The sequence below is a fragment of the Notamacropus eugenii genome, chromosome Y (genome assembly GCF_028372415.1).
Source record: "Notamacropus eugenii isolate mMacEug1 chromosome Y, mMacEug1.pri_v2, whole genome shotgun sequence".
Taxonomy (NCBI): Eukaryota; Metazoa; Chordata; class Mammalia; order Diprotodontia; family Macropodidae; genus Notamacropus; species Notamacropus eugenii.
Genome location: NC_092880.1, coordinates 12,918,560 through 12,939,778, shown reverse-complemented (window position 1 = coordinate 12,939,778; position 21,219 = coordinate 12,918,560). Strand labels below are relative to the sequence as shown.

Here is a 21,219-nt window from a genome sequence, read left to right as displayed (position 1 = left end):
ACTTAATTAAATTCCTTAATTGTGCCTCTATTAAATAGTGGCTTGAAAGCAATCCTATTATCTTGTCTGTCAGTTTATACACCCTAACAGCTTTTTTTTCTAAGTCATTCACACCAGCCCATATTGGAAAATGATTCTAGCTGTTTTAAATGGGATGCTCACCCTCAAATGACAATTGCCAAGCACAGAGTTCCTCGACTGGATGTGGGAACAAAGAGCAGAGTGTGTTAGACTTAGTAAAATAAGCACTCTTGAAAAATACTAATGTCCTACAATTATTTTTCCATCAGAATAAAATAGTGCCAAGTGAATAGTCCTTTCCAAGTAACGAATCTTCAAAACCAAATGAAATTCTAAAAAACCACTCTTGCAAATAATACTCATCCAGACTACGCAGATGGTATTTTCTAGTTCCTTTCCTATTTCAGTTTGGCGGGGTGACTGACGATATTTTGGGAGGCAATGGGTAATTAGGAATTGGGTGCCAGGTCAGGTATTTGATTTGGAAATTGGACTTCTGGAAATTCTCAGTTCTAAATACAGGTTGAGCCTGCCTTCTAATGTTATCCCTAGGACTCAGAATAAGAAAATGCTGAAAACATTTATAAATGGGACATCACAAGCCTGATTCTTTGTGTCCAGGTTGGAGGGAATACTGTTGCCAGGATACATAAGGCCATTTACTATGTCCTTGAATGTCCTCTGGGTGAGAAAGAGGGGACACAGCGTTATTCATGATTATGCAATTACAAGCTAGTGTGATTTGAGAGACTTCCCCCAAAATAGAGTGCAAGAAGGAGAAGAGTCCATGGTATAGGAAACTGCCCAGGACACTTCTACAGCCAAGACTCTGTGGCAGCCAACAGGCAGTGCAACATGAAGATACTCAAGAGAGTATGATCTACTACCCTTAACCAGCCCTGTGGCATTTTACCATTCATTTAACTTCTCTGTGCCTCAGTTTCCTCCCTGTAAAACAAGGGGTTTGGCTAGGTGATCTTGAGAATCCTCCAGTACTAGCCATCTATGAACTTAGGGGTGGCCTCAAAGTCACCTGTGGCCCTCTAGTACACAAGTTTGGTCCTTTGACTGAATTCAAACTTGGATTCACTTGAGGAGCTAGAGAGCCACAGGTGACCTTGAGGCCACAGGTTCCCCATCCCTACATCTGAACCATAGGAGGCAGGATACAAGACCTTCTCTTCAGCATATAACAGAGAAAGGCTTTTGTTTTTTTTCAAAAATAGCTACCAAGTAGACCATAACACTATGCAAATCAACACCAGAAGTTGTTTCACTCTAAATTACTTTTGTCAATATTTAGAGTTCTATTATTTTATCAAACAAAAGTAATGATAAAATAACAGGTTGGGTTAGGGAACAGAGAATCAGCCTAAGAGATAAGTAGGTTTGAAGTAACCTCCTGCCTCTGATGTATACTGATTCTGAGACCCTAGGCAAGTCACTTAAACTCTCAGCGCTACAGGCAACTCTCTGAATCTGGGTTGAGGAGACCTAGATGGAGTTTCTCCATTAGGGGGCTCCCCAAAGCAAAGAAGTCAGCATTTCAGGGGAAAAAAATTAATGAATAAATAAATGATCCAATGAGATAATGGGTGAAAGCACTTGGTGAACCTTCAAGTGCTACATGAAAGCTAAATAGTTAGTTCATAGACAGGAGGTCCCCAAGCCAGTTCAGATTGCAACCTATGTGTAACAACAGAAAAATCTTAGAGATTTACTTGAGGCATGGAATTTAAATTACTTGCCCATAGTTAAACAGCTAGTAAGAGCTGGATGTTAAATTTGGACCTATCTTTCTGATCTGAATGTCAAGTTCAGCCCTTGGTCTATCATAACAACAGCTAACATTTCTATAGCTTTTATGATGAGTCATTTGATCCCCACAACAACCCCTGTGTTCAGTTGTTTTGTTGTTTTCATTAGTGTCTGACTCTTTGTGACCCCATTTGGGGTTTTCTTGGCAAAGATACTGGAACGGTTTGCCATTTTCTTCTCCAACTCATTTGACAGATAAGGAAACTGACACAAACTGGGTTAAGTGACTTGCCCAGGGTCACACTGCTAGTGAGTATCTGAGGCCAGATTTGAACCCAAGACTTCCTGATTCCAGGCCCAGTACTTTATCCACTACTCCATCTAGCTGCCCTTATCTATCATCAGCTATTTTCTATTTGATTAGATATCATTACATAATATCTTCTTATCATTATAATCAATGTGTTTATATGTATAGATGAAACATACATGTGTATATGTATGTATATTTGTATATATCTGTTTCCAGTATGAAAATTCTTTCCTCTGTTGCAGACCAACAACATATCTACTACTTGTACCCCAGTACAAGTCTTGGGTCTTTGTACCCAAGGACGCTAAGAGGTTAAATGATTTGCCCAGGGTCCACAGAACCAGCATAGGACAGGGAAAAGACTTGGAGCCCGGCCTTCCTAATTCAAAGGCTGGTCTTCTAACATTATAACACATTTCCTCTCCAATGTATTATTTTAAACTACTAATGATAATGTTTTATGTTTACATAGTCTTCTCCAAAGGTCATCCAAAGCTTTCACACACATCATATGTTTAGCTCTACAACATTATTTTTTGGATGTAGGGAGCAGTCAACAATCCTATTTTAGTGATATGAAGACTAAAAAGGGACTTGCTGATGGTCACACAATTGGAGAGCAGGAAATTAGCCTCCAGGGCTCCTGACTATCACACTTGGACTTGGGTATGAGTGAGCAGAAGACAATATAGCACTGTTCCAATATGTATCAGTGGTATCACCCTCCCTCCACCTCTTCTACCCAAAAGGACAAGCGCATAAAAATTCTACCCCTAAAGGGCAATACTTTATACCCAAATAAGCTAATATGTAAAGAAATCATCTTAGGAATGCTGATTAATCAACTGGAAGAGCTGCTGTTTTTTCTTTATTAAAAATGAAGTCAAATGGGGTTCTATAAAATGAAGAAATAAATCTTTTTTTTCCCATGTCCACTATATAGCAACTTCAACTACCTGATGTCTATGGCTGCCAACAAGTGTTTATTCTTTACCCAATCGCCTTCAATAATGTTTGACAAATGTTCTTGAAGAGGACCACCCAGCTGCTGGTAAGAATAAAGGGAACAACCATTCCCAGCCCTAATGTTTTTCTACACTGACAATACCCTGAAAGAATGAGAACTGTATGTTAAAATATCAGAATTTTCCTCATTTAAAATAAATTGCATCCAGAGTTTTCTAGCATTCCTGTTAGCAGGTCCATTGGAGTTGGACAGACAAATCGCTGTGTTTCTTTACTTGGGTCCTTTGATCTCTTCTTACTATGTAAACTGCTGAGCCAAAAGCAGTAGTGGGGGATTGGGTCGAATGCCTGCTTACTGGAGCCTGAGTGGGAAACCCAGGTTTCTTTGTTCAGTTTAGCACTGACTTCATCACAGAAGCACTGGGATGCAAGCAGTCCTGTGTGTTTCCCATCTGCTGATGGAATACCCTTCCCTCCTTTGTTCATTTCCGGGTCCCCCTTAGAACATTAGTAGGCTGAGTTCATTTTGGATTACCATTTTCAGATGTTGGCTTGAAGCACGTCTGTCCACGCTGAACTGAACCACAGACAATTTCCCAACTTGACCATGATATTTCTCCCAAGGAGAATGCTACAAGTCCCACAGTCTAACATCATAGGAAGCCTTAAGTAGCGAGCTGGACCAGAGACCATCTGCTTGTAGCAGTGTTTCCTTCCTTTTCGATCTTATCTCCTATTTCTTCCCTTTTCTCCTTCTGTTATTCTATATTTTAGCCAAACTGGACAAAACACCATTACCCATTTTTGTCCTCCCCTTTTCTCTATCTCTTCCTTTACTCATGCTATATCCTCCTTCCTCATATTCCTTCCAAATCCAATTTCCCCTATTATAGAATAACTGGAATATAGAATTTGTATTTTAAGGGAATTATAATTCTATTGAGTTCAACCCACTCATTTTTGCAGCTGAGAAAACTGAGGCTTGGAGACCCTCAATAATTTTCCTGGGGCCATACATCTAGCGATTATCAAAGGTCAGAGCTGAATCTGCGTGTTCCTGACTCCAGCATTGTATTCACTATGTCATATTGACTATTAAAAGCTCTTCCCTTCTGCATCCTCTCTTCTGTGAAGGCTTCCTTCATCCTCCCCACAACCAAGATTTCTTCTCCTTCAAACTTCTCATATAACTTTGTCTGAATACTTCTTTGTCTTGCATTATGCTTGCATGTATAAACAATATTAACTCATTGGATTGTTATCTCTTTTAAGAATGAACTTTAAAAAATAAAAATGAATTTTTAAAAGTATGAACTCACCCTTTATTCCACCTCTAAATCCCCAGGACTCAGCACAATGCCTTACATATAGGGGGCGCTCAATAAATGAGTATTAAATTGAGTTGAATTGAATTCTACCTGAACCCACTTGGTGTGGGGAGAAACTGGTGTGGTCCTTGACTTTTCCCAGGGTAGACACTCTTGGTGACAGTCATCCCAGGGACTCAGTCTGACCCTTAGTCACATTTCATCTGGAAAGTGTTGTGTGTAATTCTCTATTCCATAATCACACTCAAGTAACTGTTAAATGATCTCAGAGAAGCCTTAGGTGTCCCAAAATGGAACAGCCCACAGACTTGCTAGTGATCAGAGCTCCCAGCAGGGAGAATTCACTAGAACCTATCTTGACCTAACTAGGGCTACTACCAAGAAAAGCATCCATCCCAAGGAAACATCATTTTGAGTGTCCCTAAGAAAACCTCATCAGATTTACCTAATCAGCTCAATTCATTATGCTTCAATCTGTTATAGGCAAACAGTCCTACTCCTTCCTAAAGTGGGAAATACATGGCTTAATATCCATCTAGATAGCCTGCATCAGACAAAGTCTAGCATGACAACATACTCAAAAAATCAATAATGAAAAAAGAACTGACAATGATTATTACAGAGGAGAGGTGTGGACTTCCAGATATTTCTGTTTACTCCACAAAATTTACTTCTACAAAAGCCACAGTTGGAAGAATGAAATCAATCAATTGGTATAAATGCATGAGACCAAGAGTCACTAGGAATAAGTTTCCAAATCATGGATAGCAAGAGAAAGTCAAATTAAAGTAACTCTGATGTTTTGTCTCATTCCCATAAACTCAGCAAAGAGATAACAGTCTATATGTTGGGGGGGGTGGAAGGGGAAATGGGGTATGCTGGTAAATATTTAACAATTGGCTCTCCCCCCAAAAAAATTATATGCAGGTCACACTTTCAAGTTTAATTTGCATTATTAACATTTTTTTCAATCACTTTCTTAAGTCTAGACAATCAACAAAATAATAAATCAAGCCCAAATTTGTAGTATTTGCTGATCTCTGAGTGTAAAGGCTCATTCTGAAAATTTAACAGTCAGCTATGCTAAGTGCTTCCTAAATATTATTCATTTGATGTTCACAACAACCTTTTCAGGTAGGAGCTGTTATTACACAGCATAATAAAATCTTTACTTTTCTTGAGAAAGGGAAATACTGAAGACAACGGTACGTAAGCGGATCATTCCCTTCCTTTCTAACATTGAAGGATTTGTTTATCATATTCAAGGGTAAATATCTAATTCATAACTGAGACATTTGAAAGAAATAAAGGGATGATTCCAAGCTTCTAACTTCTCTGAGTCCTAACATAGTAAGGTAGATATGAGAATTGAATGTATAAGGGAAAGAAATGGCCTGGAACCGAGAAGACATAGTTACTAACCATGTCTGTGATTCTAACTAGTTGCGTAACCTTGAACAAATCATTCCCCTTTAGCAGGCCTCAATTCCTTTATCTACAAAAAAAGAGAGTTAGCCATTCTAGTCAATTCAAAACACTTATTAAACAACCATTTGTAAGGCACAGTCTTATGTGGAATGCTGGAAAAACAAAAACAAAAATATACCAGTCTTTATCCTCAAAGAGCTTGCCTTCCCTTGGGGGGTATAGAATTCAATAGGTGCCCAGAGCAGTAAATACGAACTGTCATCAGAGGTACACAGCAAAAAGCCGAGATCACCTCAAAAGTCCATGTGAAATATATATCTTTGTTTTCTTGACATCTGACACAGTGGATAGAGTGCTGAGATTAGAATCAGGAAGACACGAGTTCAAATGTGGCCTCAAATACTTCCTAGCTGTGTGATCCTGGGCAAGTAACTTACTTAACCCAACTTGCCTCAGTTTCCTCATCTGTAAAATGAGCTAGAGAAGGAAATGACAAACCACTCCAGTATCTTTGCCAAGGAAATCCCAAATGGGGTCATGAACAGTCAGACATGCCTGAAATAACTGAACAACAATGAGATTATAATTCCCAGAATACAGTTAAAGAGATTTTTAGGGGAAGTAGTCTATCTCAAAAACAAACGCTTGCTTCTGGTTTTATTCTACAAGGTGGCCAACAGTGAGAAAACCCTGGACCCATTTGGCTGATAATCCCCTAAATGAACGTGTTGATCTGACAGCTTTAGGCAGAGGAGATAGAGCCCATTTGTTTACATTTTAGAGAGCTTGGTTTAATAAGACCAGCTGTTCTTAATAGCATAATATAATCTTTAATTTGCCTAAGTAATGGAAAGATGGAAGACAATGCCAAAAAGCAAGTCTTAATGGCTTCATTTTTTCCCTTAAGCATACAAGAAATCTACCTTATAAAATATAACTGAGATGTTTAAACAAGCCACTTAGGTAGTACTTAGGTGAAATTGTAATCCTTATAAAATGCCATAAATTAGGATCGATTTCATGATGTATCTAGTTTGTTTCTGCCAGCTCAGTTTCAGGAAAGCAGGGGCTATTTGGCCTAAGAATTAGCCAAGGAGTCGGAATTTTGCAGTGACACCCACATCAGCCATAAGACTGTGCTCCAAAATGTTTATATCCTCCAAAGTGCATTTTTCATTCTTTAGGATATTTCAAAACTTTGGACATCCCAAGTCACTCTCAGCCTCCTTTTACAGCTGGGGAACATCAGACTAAATTCCTTTACCCTATGGTCTGTTGAATTCTGTTTTCTCACACTGCTAGGTTTTAACTTTTGTTATCATTCTGTTGTTTCAGTCACGTCCAACTTTTCGTGATCCCATTCAGGGTTTTTATGGCAAAGACACTGAAGTGGTTTGCCATTTTCTTCTCTAACTCATTCTACAGATAAGGAAACTGAGGCAAATAGGGTTGAATGACTTGCCCAGGATCACACAGCTAGTAAGTGTCTGAGGTCTAATTTGAACTCAGGCGTTCCTGATTCCAGGCCTGCCAATTTTCTCCAATTTTCATTTATAGGTACATGTACACATTTCACTTTTGTATATATATATGCAAGTAAAGTCACATTAAGGTGTAACCAAGGGCCAGGACCCCCTCTAGGCTCACAAAGAAAGACCTAGTCCATCCTCTGGAGACTGACCCAAAGGGATCAGTTTCTCGCTTTGGTTCATTACCCACGCATGGAGTTACCTGCTGCTCCAGGGAATCTCCAAACATAGGGTGGGTATATTTCTTGTCTAAATTTCCCCAAAGGTAATTAATAAGGATTCTCTACTTCCAAAGAGGCCCACAAGTTAGGAATGCCCATGGGTTGGACAGCTTTTATTTCACCGCACAGAAAATGCATAAGATGTAAAGAAATCACCCAAATCTATAAACAGAGAAACACATAAAACACGCTAATAAGTTATCCTTGGAAGGGACCTGAACTTGGAGTTTCCAAATGGGCAACCTCTTGACATTCTGGTAAGTTCCTCTTTGCCACAGAACCCTACATAATTCCTCAAAACTTGACTTTCCCCCTGTGTGGATTTAGGGCTGCTAAATAAGCATTCCCCTTCCCATCAGATATGCACCATCTAAATAATTAACTGCAACAGCAAGAGTTGGTGAATCTAGATCTCATCCGCTATCATCACCCTAGATACATACTTAGTACAAATAGCAGGTGCTTAATAAATGCCTGTTGATTATTTTGATCCAGCTCACCTAGAAGGACACCACCCAAGTAGCATGTGCAAAACTTCTTTTTTCAAGGAATATGCTACGTTAGGCAGTACCTTTTTCTCTCTGGATAGCTTGATCCTTGATCTACCAAACTTGGAAATTCTTGAATCTTTATTTATGGAGTGTGCTGGTAGATATTTAACAACAGTTCTCTGGGGGGTGAGTGGGAGGGAGAGGGAATGTAATAAATAGAAGTATGTATAGAATGATTTTACATATATTTGTGTCTACTGATAGCAATCTCTAGGGTGGGGGAAGGGGAATAAAAAAGAAGAAAAAGTAAATTAAATGATAACTTTACTATATATTTTAAAATAGATTTGCAGTTTCATGTGCAAGCATTTTTAATTAAGATTTTATTACTTATTATTACGGAAATGCTTATTTTATTTCAAATGTTAAAAATAAAAGAAATAAATTTTACACATCTACACAATATACTTTAAAATTTAATCTATGTTTTTAATATTTCTCCCTCATTTTGAGTTGAGACAATCAACAAAACTATAAATCAAGTCATGATTTGTAACATTTGCTGATTTTTTTAGGTGTAAATGATCCCACTGAAAATTTAACAGTAAGTTTTTGAGAGTAATGAGGAGCTGACTGCAATGTTTCCCATCACTACCCAGGGAATCTCCCTTTTTCTAGTTAGAAGACTGTATTCAGGATCACACTGCCTACTGATTTAAATCCCCCCTTCTCCACCAATTTACTCAACATCAAATACAAACAAAAAATAAATAAAATGATAAATCATTTAAAATTAATTAGTTAATTGAATCATGGTACCTCCTGAATTCCTGGGTTACAATGCAAATTTCCCTGGGTGAAAAACATCTTCATTTATTGGTTAGGGATAGAAACTGGACTTAAAATTTGATTGCAATAGGAGATTCTGTCAACTGCACAACAGATACAGCACTGACCCTGGAGTAATGAAGACTTAAATTCAAATGGAGCCTCAGACAGTAGATGTGTGATCCTAGGCAAGTCACTGAACTTCTTTTTTGCCTCAGTTTCCTAAACTTTAAAATGAGGAAAATAATAGCACCTCTCTCCCAGGGTTATTGCAGGGATCAAATGAGACCACAATTGTAAGGCATCTTGCATAACGCCTGACAGTGACTAGGCACTACATAACTCAGCTTCCCAGGTGGAGAAACTCTATCAAAGCAGGTCAGCAGCTTCCCTGAAATTTGTGATCCTAGAGAATTCATCAGAGCACTGAGAAGTTGAATGATTTGCCTAGGATCACACAATTGGTATGAGTTAGAGGCAGGATTTAAATCTAGTTCTTCCTAGTTCTAAGACCAACTGTCTGTTTACTGCTGATCCTTCACCTGGAAGACAGTCATCTTCCTCAGAGTCAGCATGGCTTCAGAAGGTCTAAGGAATGGCCAACATGATGTTCACTGCCTAATAACTCTAGGAAAAATTCCATGAGCAGAATAGAACTCTGCATGCAATGTCCTTCAATCTGACCAAGGCCTTTGACACTGTCAGTCATAAGGGCTTGTGGAACATCATGGTGAAATTTGGTTGCCTGGAGAAGTTCATCACTATATGCCATTTTCATAAAAGCTGCTTGCACAGGTTCTAGATATAAGACAACGCTTTCACACTTTCCCAGTTACCAATGGAGTGAAGCAGGGCTCTGTGCTTCATCCCACGCTTTTTAGCATTATCTTTTCTTCAATGTTGTCAAATGCTTTCAACAAGGATGAAAATGGAATCAAAGTCAGCTTGCACTGATGGTGAACTATTTAACTTGAAAAAGTTATAAGCCAAGATTAAAGTAGAAGGAGAGTTGGTGAATGACTTCTTGTTCACAGATGGTAGTGTATTCAATGCAGTCTCTGAGGATGAGATGCAACAGAACATGGATTGATTCTCTGCTGCTTGTGCTAATTTTGGCCTGATAATCAACAAACACCAGGAAAACAAAGATTCTCCACCAGCCATACACAGAACCACTGGTAACAGCAATTAGAGAAAATGTGAAGGATGTAGATAAATTCACTTACCCTGGCAGGAATGTCTACATAGATGATGAAGTTGATGCATGCATTGCCAGAACTAGCTCAGCATTTGGGAGACTCTGAAAGAAACTGTGGGAGAGAAGTGGTATTAGGCTACATACCAAACTGAAAGTCCACATAGTCACTGATTTCATTGTTATATGCCTGTGAAACCTGGACGGTCTACCAGCACCATCCCAGAAAATTGAACTACTTCCATTTTAACTAACCTGGGAAGATTCCGAAGATCACCTGGCAAGATAAGGTACCAGACACTGAGGTACCTTCTTGAGCTGAACTGCCAAGCATTCAGACTCTAGGGGCTGACCACATTGTTTGAATGCCAAACATGTTTGCCTAAAAGACCATTTTACAGAGAACTCAAACATGACAAGTACTCACATTGAGATCAGAAAAAACAATGCAAGGATACTCTCAAGATCTCTCTGAAAAATTTTGGTTATCCACTGTGAGACCTGAGAGATGCTGGTACAAGGCAGCTCAGTATGGCATGCCTGCATCAAAGAGGGGTGCTGGGCTCCATGGGCAAAGCAGAATCCCAGTAGCACAAAGGAAATGTAACATACATGAATCTCGAGACATCTCCAACCAATATGTTGAAAAGGACTATTTGTGCCTGATCGGTGGTAGAGTTTTCCAAGCTCACACTGGACTGATCAGGCATAATTGAACACACTGGACCTTAATCCCAACATGGTGATGTCATGGTTCCCCTTCAAGTACAAAGGACAACAACAATTTACTATATCATACTGTCTCCTTTGTTATTAGCCATTAATATATCACAGAGCCTAGTTTTCCAATCTAATAGCTAACTGATAGTCTTGAAAAGATTCTTTATCAAGAGATTGATAGCCAAGAGTCAGAATGAGAGAAGTAGGGGGAAAAATGATAGATGTATAGGAGGGAGTGTTAAAAAGAAAGAGAACTCCAAAGATAAATATCACCCATCTCACAATTTTGTTTCAAGTTGAACCTACTAATAATCATGAAAAAATAAATAGAAGAGTCTCTTTAGCAATTTTACCTTACCTCTTCTTTGACCTTCAAAATGGTGCCTCTTCATTGTTCTTTTAGCAGCTTTCACCCCAGAGCTTTGTGTCAAAATACAGTTAGGGATACTGTGAACAAGCAAGACCGAGAAGGTACATCTGAGTTCTTGGTTTCTAAGTCACAGTTCAGGCTCAATACAAATTTCCTCAACTTCCCTTCCTTTGGTGATATGGATAAGTCCAAGTGAGAAGTTCAGGGTACAGTATACAAAAGTGTTTCAGTCATAATGAATTATGGATTGACCATAATTAGATAGATAGATAAACAGACAGATAGATAGATAGATAGATAGATAGATAGATAGATAGATAGATAGATAAAGGTAAGTGGGTTAGTAGATGGATAGATGATAGATAATCAAGAAAGTATTTATTAAGTGCTTACTAGGAGTCAGGCACTGTGTTAAGTAGCAGGGATACAATATTTTAAAGAAACAATCCCTACTTTCAAGGGCTGACGGAGAGACATTACCCATATTGGTAAGGCAGATTGGCTGAACAGCATGGAGAGTAAGTTTAGCTGGAGAAAAGTGAGCAGCGTGGCTGAAAACCCCTCAAGAAAGTGCACTCTGGGCCGGGCCCTCTATATCCCCAAGAGTAGGTCTCAGAGTGGCATCATCCTGAGGCAGCTGAGGCAGCTGATGGGAAGGCAGAAGAAAGGTCATCTCCAAGTTCTCACCTAAGTGACAGGGGGAAGTAAGCAAAATAAAATTAAAGTGTTGTCAGTGTTATAGAGGCAGTAGTTGCTGTAGGATTAGAATAGTGACATTATGAGATAAGGTCAAATAAAATTCCCCTTCCTTACGGCTCTTTCTTTTGACCCTGGCTCAAATATACAGTTCTCTCCTTCAAGAGACTCCCCCCACCCCAACCCCAAGAAAGGACTAAAAAAGTTAAAAGTCTGACACTCATGAACTATATTGTACAGTTCAAACTTAATTTAAACCAGTATATAATTGAATTTGTGTTTATACTGTAAATTACAGTTACATTCTTGGCAAGCAATAGACCTAAGATTTGGCTGGTGGAAAGAAAAAAAATATCATTGCTTTGTTTGGTCTCCCTACTGTTCTCCTGAAGCCAAAAATCACAATCCCTTCTACAAAGGGAACACTCAGCAAGTCAGAGGGGGGGCTGCCTACTCCATTTATTTGCATTATATAAGTGACAGTAAATTGATCTCTGCAGTTCATCAGCCCTCCTAATCTCAACTGAATGCTTAAAATCTCTCTAATAAATATACCGTTCACCTCACACATCTCCACTGTGTGACATTCTAGGGCCTACTTAATGCAGCAAAGAAACAAACCAAAACCCACAAATACAACCAACATTTGTGTCATCACCATTCAAAAAAAGCATGAGAATTAAAACTTGCTGTGCCTACAATGAAATCTCCAAGAGAAATAAATTAATTCTTCTGGGGCTCATCTTCTTATATTAATTTTATCAGAGAATTTTCTTATTTCTTAAGCACCTGTTTTGTGCAAAATACTATCTTAGGTACTGGAAATGTAAATGCAAAAAAAAAATAAACAGTTCCTAACCTCAAACACACTTTCAATGAGATACAGCTTTGTCTGTCTGTCTGTCTGTCTGTCTGTCTGTCTCTCTCTCTCTCTCTCTGTCTCTCTCTCTCTCCCTGTCTCTCTCTCTCTCTCTCATAGCAGATATGTAAGTTTTTTGGTAAAGGGTGCTCCTAATGAGGCACAAACTCTCTTCTGCTACCAATTCATAAAGGCACATTCTCTGCAATTCATGATCTTAGAGAGTTGCCTGGGGGCAATGAGAGTTTAAATAAATTGACCCAGACTCACATAACCAGTACGTGTTACAGACAATACTTTATCCCAAGTCTTTCTAACTCTGAGGCACACTCTCTTTCCATTATACATTAGTACCTCATTGGATATATAATTGCAAAAAATGCAAAACATTTTTTGCTGAAGCTTCATTACTAATTGATAATACCTATGCAAGTAAAAATAAGGAAGGAAGGAAGGAAGGAAGGAAGGAAGGAAGGAAGGAAGGAAGGAAGGAAGGAAGGAAGGAAGGAAGGAAGGAAAGAAGGCTACTAATCATTGATGATACAAATACAAAAACTTCACCTGCCCTTCCATTCTAATGGGAAAAACAGCATATATAACAGAAGGGTGGCCAGAGAAGAGAGCTAGAGTTGTGGTCTGGAAACACGAAGATGTTGAATAGTCACCAACAGGACAATCAGTTGATAGGTCCTTCCCAGAAGCCTTTCAGGACTGCTTTGATTAAAATTCTCAGAACATAAGGCGGGATACACATACTGCAGCATGAAGTGGACATAAGGCTGCATGGTCCCCTTCCAGACATGGCCCTTTGTGGTCTCTTTTGGAGGGCAGAGCAACAGCAGCAACGTTCACTAAATAAATTTACTTTAACACCATTATAACCTGTCATTCTCAAGTCATCATCAAATAAGAGTGATTTAGCACCACAGAATTCACGGCACTGAGCTCAGCACTACATGAAGAGGAACAGATGGATGACCTACCCATGGCAAACGTCAACAGGATGGTTCTATTTAAAAGCAGTGCCAATTACAACTTGAATGCCAAAAGAGTGGGTCACTGACTATATCAAGTGCTGCTCTAGTGTCCAAAGTCAAGAGAAAGAGCAAGAGGATATAAATTCCATACTCAAAAATATAATATTAGTTTTTTGGGGGCAGGGATTTTCTATCATTTTGCTTTTTATACCAAATCCTAGCACTGTGCATTGTGCAAAGTAGGTGCATAATAAACGTTTCTTGGACTGGAATGGAAAATGCACCAGTGTTGTCTATACTAGTCCACATTGGGTTAGGTCATTATATATGATTATACTGAACATTCAATAAATAAAAAGTGGCAAGTTTGAGTGGATTTAATTTTCTAAATAAGAACTGAGCAGTTTATATATGCCATGCATCTGGAAGAATTTTCAGCAGTAACCACCGATTGGCCCTTCCCTATGGGAGGTAAGGGAAACCAGGCAGAAGAACTGACCCCATACCCCCTTGTGCTCTGTGTGAAATAGGAGATTTGCAAGTTGCAGAAGAAAATCTACAGTGGGGTAGGAAGTATCTTCGCTTCACAGAGTTTATTTGAAATAGCTAATAAATAATTCACATTCATATAGTTTATGGCAATTGTTTTCCTTCCACTTTGAGGCTGGTAGTCTGAGAACTATGATTCCCATGTTACAGATGAGTATGGTAAGGATCAGAGAATTTTAGAGGCAGTTAGGTGACACAGTGGATAGGTCACTGGACTTGGAGTCAGGAAGACCTGAGTCTTTTTTAGTTTATTTTTAGTTTTCAACATTCACTTCCATAAGCCTAAGATTACTAATTAGAGAGAAATCTCTAGGCAAGTTATTTAGCCTGTCAGCCTTAATTTCCTCTTCTGTAGATAAAAATAGCACCTCCCTCCTTGGGTCTCTGTAAGGATCAAATGAGATAATTTTGTAACCCTTAAAGAGTTTAATTTTATATATATATATATATATATGCATGCATGCATTTTTGATAGCTATTATTATTAATAGTTATAATGGCTATTAAGGGTAGGCAGAAAGACAAACTCATGTTCCAACTCAGAGTCCACTGCTCTAGAGTTACTGTATATGCACCCAATTTGTGAGCAGAAGGAAAAGATGTTGGTCATGTGCCTGTCTTTCTAGTTACAGAGGAAACAACCTTGATATGACATATAACATATCTAACATTTATTAAGAATGTTCTAGTGCATTCTAAGCTCTTCTCTGAGTCACTTTTCTCTTACTCAAAGATGTTTCATTTTTTAAAAATCAACCAAGAGATTCTATTCATCTTTCCCATAATAACACTATCACTTAACACTACCATAGATTAGAAATAGAGAGACCATCCAGGCTTCATTGCAGATAGAGGAAAATGTGTGACCTCACCATTCCTATCCCATAGACTGTTCCATGGAACTCTCTCTCAACTCCTTTACAATCAAGAGTTTACACTAGGTTTGAGTAATACATCCAAACCGGATCCATGATTTTTACTGTGATCTCACATTGTAATCCTTTTAATACTTCAACATTATGCTCAATTCCCAACATAGGACATGATATTTCTTAGAAATCCGGCATTGCCCAAAGCTTTGCTGTGTTTAGAGGGTTAGGCTTCAGACAAATAAGAGACATCACTCTGATTTTGTCAGAAATGCTGTCTGAAGGCACTACAGCTCTAAAGGAAGCCAATGACAATTTAGGAGCTGTTTTCAGAAACATATGTCTTTTCTTTCCCCAATCATGGACCTTTTAAAAACATGGCTCTAATAAAAAACAAATTCTGTTTTTTAAAGTGTCTGTTTGTTCTTTTTTTTCCTCAAAAGATGGTTTGGGGTTTTGTTTTGTTTTGTTTTGTTTTGTTTTGTTTCTTTTTCCTGGATTAGGTCATCTTTGAAATTCTGCATAGAGAATCAACACAGAGAAAGGCTTGTTAGCAGGCTCTTGTACTGCTCAACATATAGATCTTCAGGAAGGAATAGGTTCCAGCATTTTTTCTCCTCTAATTAATGTTATATGTCCATAAGCATTATATTATGTAATTGTGCCTCATTTACCTCAATGAACTAATCAGAGAATTTCCACTGCAATGTTTATTTATAGCCTACCTGTCTGGAAGTTCATCACTACTACTCAGTGGTAGCAACCTGCAGAAATTCACTAAGCTCTTTATTTTTGATTGAGTGAATGATGAATATGGAAAAATCAAGTCAGAGGCCAAAATAAAGCCCTCTTCTTAGAGGTAAAAGAAAAACGAAGTGCTTGAAACTTAAGTCTAAGTTTACAGTCAGCTGGGAGGAAACTGGTAACTTTACACTATAACAGAGCACCATTCTCACGTTAAGAATATCAAAAGAGTTATGAAGAACCAATCTACCTGTCCCAGGGTAGGCAATCCCCTTGTGAAATTATATGAGAAGGTAAAATGATAATAATGATAATACGTTTATATCATGCTTCAGAGCTTTAAGGCTTGCAAGGTACTTGAGAGGCACTATCTCATTTTGTTCCTCAAACCAACCTTGTTGGGTATGTGCTATTATAATCGACCTTTTCTATACGAGAGAAGTTAACTGACTTGCCTAGGGTCACGCAGGTAGTCTGAGAAAGGATTTGAAACCACAAATGTGTTTAGTCATAGTGCCAAATTACATATTTTCTAACTATCAGAGGCATAGCCATGTTTCAGTGGAATAATTCTTGAAATTTTTCTCTGAAATACTTTACAATCTTTTTTAAAGTTAAAAATGAATAAAGAGAATGCTTATATTAATAAGTATCATGTTCAGATACAATGGGCTTGAGTACATTAAAGTTAGAAATGATGATTTAAAAAAAATTTTTTAGTTTATTTTTAGTTTTCAACATTCACTTCCATAAGTTTCTAATTTGTTTCCCCCTTCCTCCCTCCCCAAGATAGCATGAAATCTGATATAGGCTCTACATATACATTTCTATTAAACATATTTTCACATTAGTCATGTTGTATAGAAGAATTAGAGCAAATGGCGGGGAGGAGGAACCATGAGAAAGAAAAAAAACAGAACAAAAAAAATAGTCTGCTTCGCTCTGCATTCAGACTTCATAGTTCTTTCTCTGGATGTGAAGGGCATTTTCCATCATGATTCCTTTGGGATTGTTTTAGAACCTTGCATTGATGAGAAAATCTGAGTCTATCAAAGAAAACCCTCACACACTGTGGCTGTAACTGTGTATCATGTTCTCCTGGTTCTGCTCACTTCACTCAGCGTCAGTTCATATTAGTCTTTCCAGGTTTTTCTGACATCTACCTGTTCATCTTAGAAATGATGATTTTTAAAAGTAAACAAGAATGAATGAATAAAAATCAATGTGATAAACTGGGAAGGAGTGAGTGAAATTTAGTTACGATATTTGATAAGTAAAAACTCATCTATTTAAAGGTAAATAATTGGAAAGGAGGCCTATATATAACACTGGTATAGTGTTAGTCAAAATAAATCTTTTTTAAAAAAGAAGACAAGTCTAGGACTGCCTTTTTTGGAACTCAGAACAACACGGTAATTCACCTTGAAAAGAGAGGACGTGAAAAGAAGTTGCTACCATTGAGGTTCAGTGAAAAGAAGGCTGCTTTTGTAGTTGGAATACCTGGGTTGGACTCCCTACTCTGGCAATTACTACCTTTGTCCTTGGGCAAATCACTTAACTTTTCCAAATTTTAATATCCTCATCTCTAAAATGAGAGAGATGAACTTGGTGACCTCTGAGATCTCTTCCAGTTCTATGATCCTTTGAGTTCACTAAACGACTTCCTATAAATACATGTACACATCATATAGACCAAGCACTGGTCTTTTTGTCCCCAAAAAAGCAGGATCTAGTCATCTAATCAGAATCTCATGATTCTGAAAGATCATAATGTTTCCTGGGAACGCCAACTTTTCTTCTCTTTAAAGACCATAGTGCAGAAATCCTAGAGACCACACCTTCTCATGTCTATGTGGACCATATTTTTGAGTCAAAAGTGGCAGAATTTTAGAACAGATGAAAACCATAAAATAATCCAATCAGAACACTACTAAAATTTTCTCATCACTTTCTTAAGTCTAGATGGTCAACCACAAAAAAAACAAAAATAAATAAGCAAAGCCCTGACTTCTAACATTTGCTGATATCTGATGTAAATATTCCCATTGAAAATTTAACAATGGACTATCACAAATCAATATGAGCTGGGGATCTATGCTAGAAGTGACAATCTTATCATTGCTATTATAATTATCCTGGGAACTTAATTTACTATATGGAGGATGAAAAGTCAAAGGTGTGGGGGGAAGAAACAACTCAGTACTTTTCAATATCAAAAAAGTGTTCTCCAAAATATCAATGACCAACCTAAATACCTCTATCTTTCTATCTCTATGAAAACCTTTAGGAAAATCATATACACACACGTATACATATATACACACAGATGACATCCTCGGAAAAGATAAAGAATTGTGTTTGTTGAAATTATTGCCATTGGGACAACTAGGTGGCTCACTGGATAGAGTACCAACCCTGGAATCAGAAGGACCTGAGTTCAAATCCAGCCTCAAACACTTGATACCTATTGTGTGAAGTCACTTAACTTCTGATTGCCTCACTTAAAAAAAAAAAAAGGAAAGAAATTATCATAATCAACAAATACTTGTGGGAAACAAAGCAAAAAGAATTAAATTATTAATTTACAGCTTACTACTCAATAGTCCCTGTTTAATGCATTTTTTACACTACAGAGCTACCAAACTGATATTCCTAAAACACAGTCATCAAACACCTCTCCTTCTATCCTACCCCAGCCATGCACACACCTCTTCCCTATCTCACATTGGGTCCCCACTCAAGGCAAGGGGAGCAGAGGGCACAGACATTCCAAAATCTTCAATGGTACCTTCTCTCTTCTGACATGAAATTTAAAAAAATCCTCACTGTGATATATCCAAAGTCTCTTGTGATCTACATCTCAATTACCCTTTCTGGTATTATCTCCTATTACTCTCTTTTACACCCTTCACATTCTAGTCCAGTTGACCATCCATCTGTTGCCCAGAGACAACCTTCTGTCTTATATCTCCTTTCATATGCACCAGTTGTTCCCCAATATCTGGAAGGTACATTTTCCTCACCTCCCCAACATCCAATCTCCAGTTTCCTTCAAAACAAAAACACAAATTCCTTCTCTCCTCTCCCTCTTGGTAATTACCACTTTCTCCTTGAAATCACTTTGTGTTGGTCTATACTTTGTATTTACTTATTTGTACACATGTTGCATCATACCCTGTAAAACATGTATAAGATTCTTGACAGTAGGTCTGTTTCAATTTTGAATCCCTAGACCCTAGCACAGTGCCTTGACCATAAGAGGCAGTTTATAAGTATTTGCTAAATTGGTATGATATATACTTGGATCAAGGAGGAGATATGCAGAACATATATATCATTTTTTAAAAATCCAAGCACACATACGCAGATCATCTTCATTTATACAATCCCATTAAATAAAATGAAGCCATATTTTACAGATTTTTTACCCTTAGTAGCAAACGTGTGCTATATGAACAAATTGCAAAAACAGATCTTGTGCCTGTCAATAAAAAAAATCAAGGGACAATATGTTAGTATTTCCTATGGATCAGCAAACAAAAGCAGCCCCTATTAGACCCCAAACCTCTAACATATAACAAGAATTTACAGGATTTCACATCATGACAGATATTTTGAAGCAGTGATAGATGGGTGGTTTTTCTTATAGGATTTATTTTGGGTATTTGGTGAACAGTTATACTCACATAGAGAAACTAACTTTGATTATAATTTGATGAACATTTCTCCTTTTAGCACAGTGTATGCTGTGTATCTTTTTATATGCCTCTATTTCCATTTGAAGTCAATGGAAATTCTGAGCTCCCCTCACAGAAGACTTTTTTGGCAGAAATTGTGAATGGACCCAGTTATTCTGACAGACCACAGTGTTCAATGGATCCACCACTTCTTTACTTTAAACTCCCTTGCACAGAAATACTGGAACCCTCATTTCCTTCTCTTTGGCTCTCTTTCTTTGGTGACCATATTTCTGAACCAAAAATCAGGCCATATGATCTGGCAAAGTATATTCCTTTTGCAGAGACTTATTTAAAAGCATATTTTCATTTCTTGACATTGGGACAGCCCCAGAAACATGTAGCTATATGGTCACTCTATCCACCAGGTCTCAGATGAAACAATTAACTATAAGGAATAGCTAAGATCACCAAGCATCCTCCATTGCTTCAGATTATGTTACTAATCCTAATAACATAGGAAGGCAGTGTGCCTCTCTTCATAAGTATCCGATTATGTTAGTAAATTCCTATAGCGTATCACTGATGAATGTTAAAGGCACAATTTTCCATTTTGGCTGTATTCTAACTACAAGGATTTTTACCTGGCAAAACCATTAGGGTAAAGATGACGAGAATACAGAAGATAATTCTACTGTATGTACAGTCATAGTCAGTCTAAAATAAAGTGGTTAGATCCTTAACCCCAAAGCGTTTCATTGTATCTAAAAATTAGAGGTCACAGGGGAAAATGGATCTTTTTAAACACTGCATTACGACTTATTTTTAACAATAAGAGTTTGAGTTGAAAATGACAAATGACTTTTACCATTTTTAGAAAAGAAGACTTGAGGTCACAACACTAGTTTGAAATCTAACAGTGCAGACTTGAGATTAGGGAGTATTGTATCTGGGTCAGGGTAAAGAGTAGTACCGACATTTGGGGCCCTGAATACTTAGCACCAGCCCTTTCCTTACCATCCTGCATTACTCTGGGCAAAATTTCATAGCTAACAATAGAAGATATTATACCAGTCTTATGTTCTAAGAGAGAGTTAGTAGAGGATTTAGTAAATTGGTTTGCAAATGCAGTGCTAAATGAGTACTCACAGACTTTTAAAGCTGAAAGAGACCCTGGAGACAACCTCATCTATCCCCTTCATTATACAAATAAGAAAATTGAGACCTCTGGTTAGCGGCAGAACTCAGAAGAGAAGCAAAATCTCCTCACTGTCTACTGGGTTCTACTTTCTCTATAGCACACATTGCTTCACACATATTTCCTTATAAGATAAGACCTCTGGTTAATTTAATTCTCGTCTAAAACAAGAATTCTCTCAAGACCATCCACACTAGCTTCTTGTCCTTCCAATATTTGTTATGGTCAAATTGAGTAAGTATTTCTTTGCTCCTCCCATGAGTTGGACCAAGGCTTAACTTATTACAAAACATAAATCAACTCCTTGGTCCTTTACTACATTTTTCCAGCTTTGTCGTTTTGTCTAGGAGTATTCTGCTCAGTGAGTCCAGACATGGCCGTGCATGTTAATGGACCAATTCAAAACTCTCTTCACAGATTTCTAAGCAATCTTTCCTGAGGAGCACCTGGTAAAAGATACTGACGTTCAAGGGAGGGTGTTT

At 37.9% G+C, this 21,219-nt stretch overlaps 1 long non-coding RNA gene across 9 annotated transcripts in view; it reads right to left on the bottom strand.

The window, feature by feature from the left end:
• LOC140516648 (uncharacterized) overlaps positions 1-21,219 on the bottom strand; it is a 155,087-nt gene that overhangs the window by 82,492 nt on the left and 51,376 nt on the right. For 4 of the 9 annotated variants that reach the window (XR_011971406.1, XR_011971405.1, XR_011971404.1 and 1 more), the window contains exons 4-6: positions 11,649-11,855; positions 11,157-11,245; positions 10,110-10,193 (exon numbers count right to left, since the gene is read on the bottom strand). This is a non-coding gene — a long non-coding RNA (uncharacterized lncRNA). Of the gene's footprint in view, positions 1-8,362; positions 10,194-11,156; positions 11,246-11,648; positions 11,856-21,219 lie in introns of those variants that run through there. The other 5 variants (XR_011971402.1, XR_011971403.1, XR_011971409.1 and 2 more) reach the window with 2 other exon arrangements.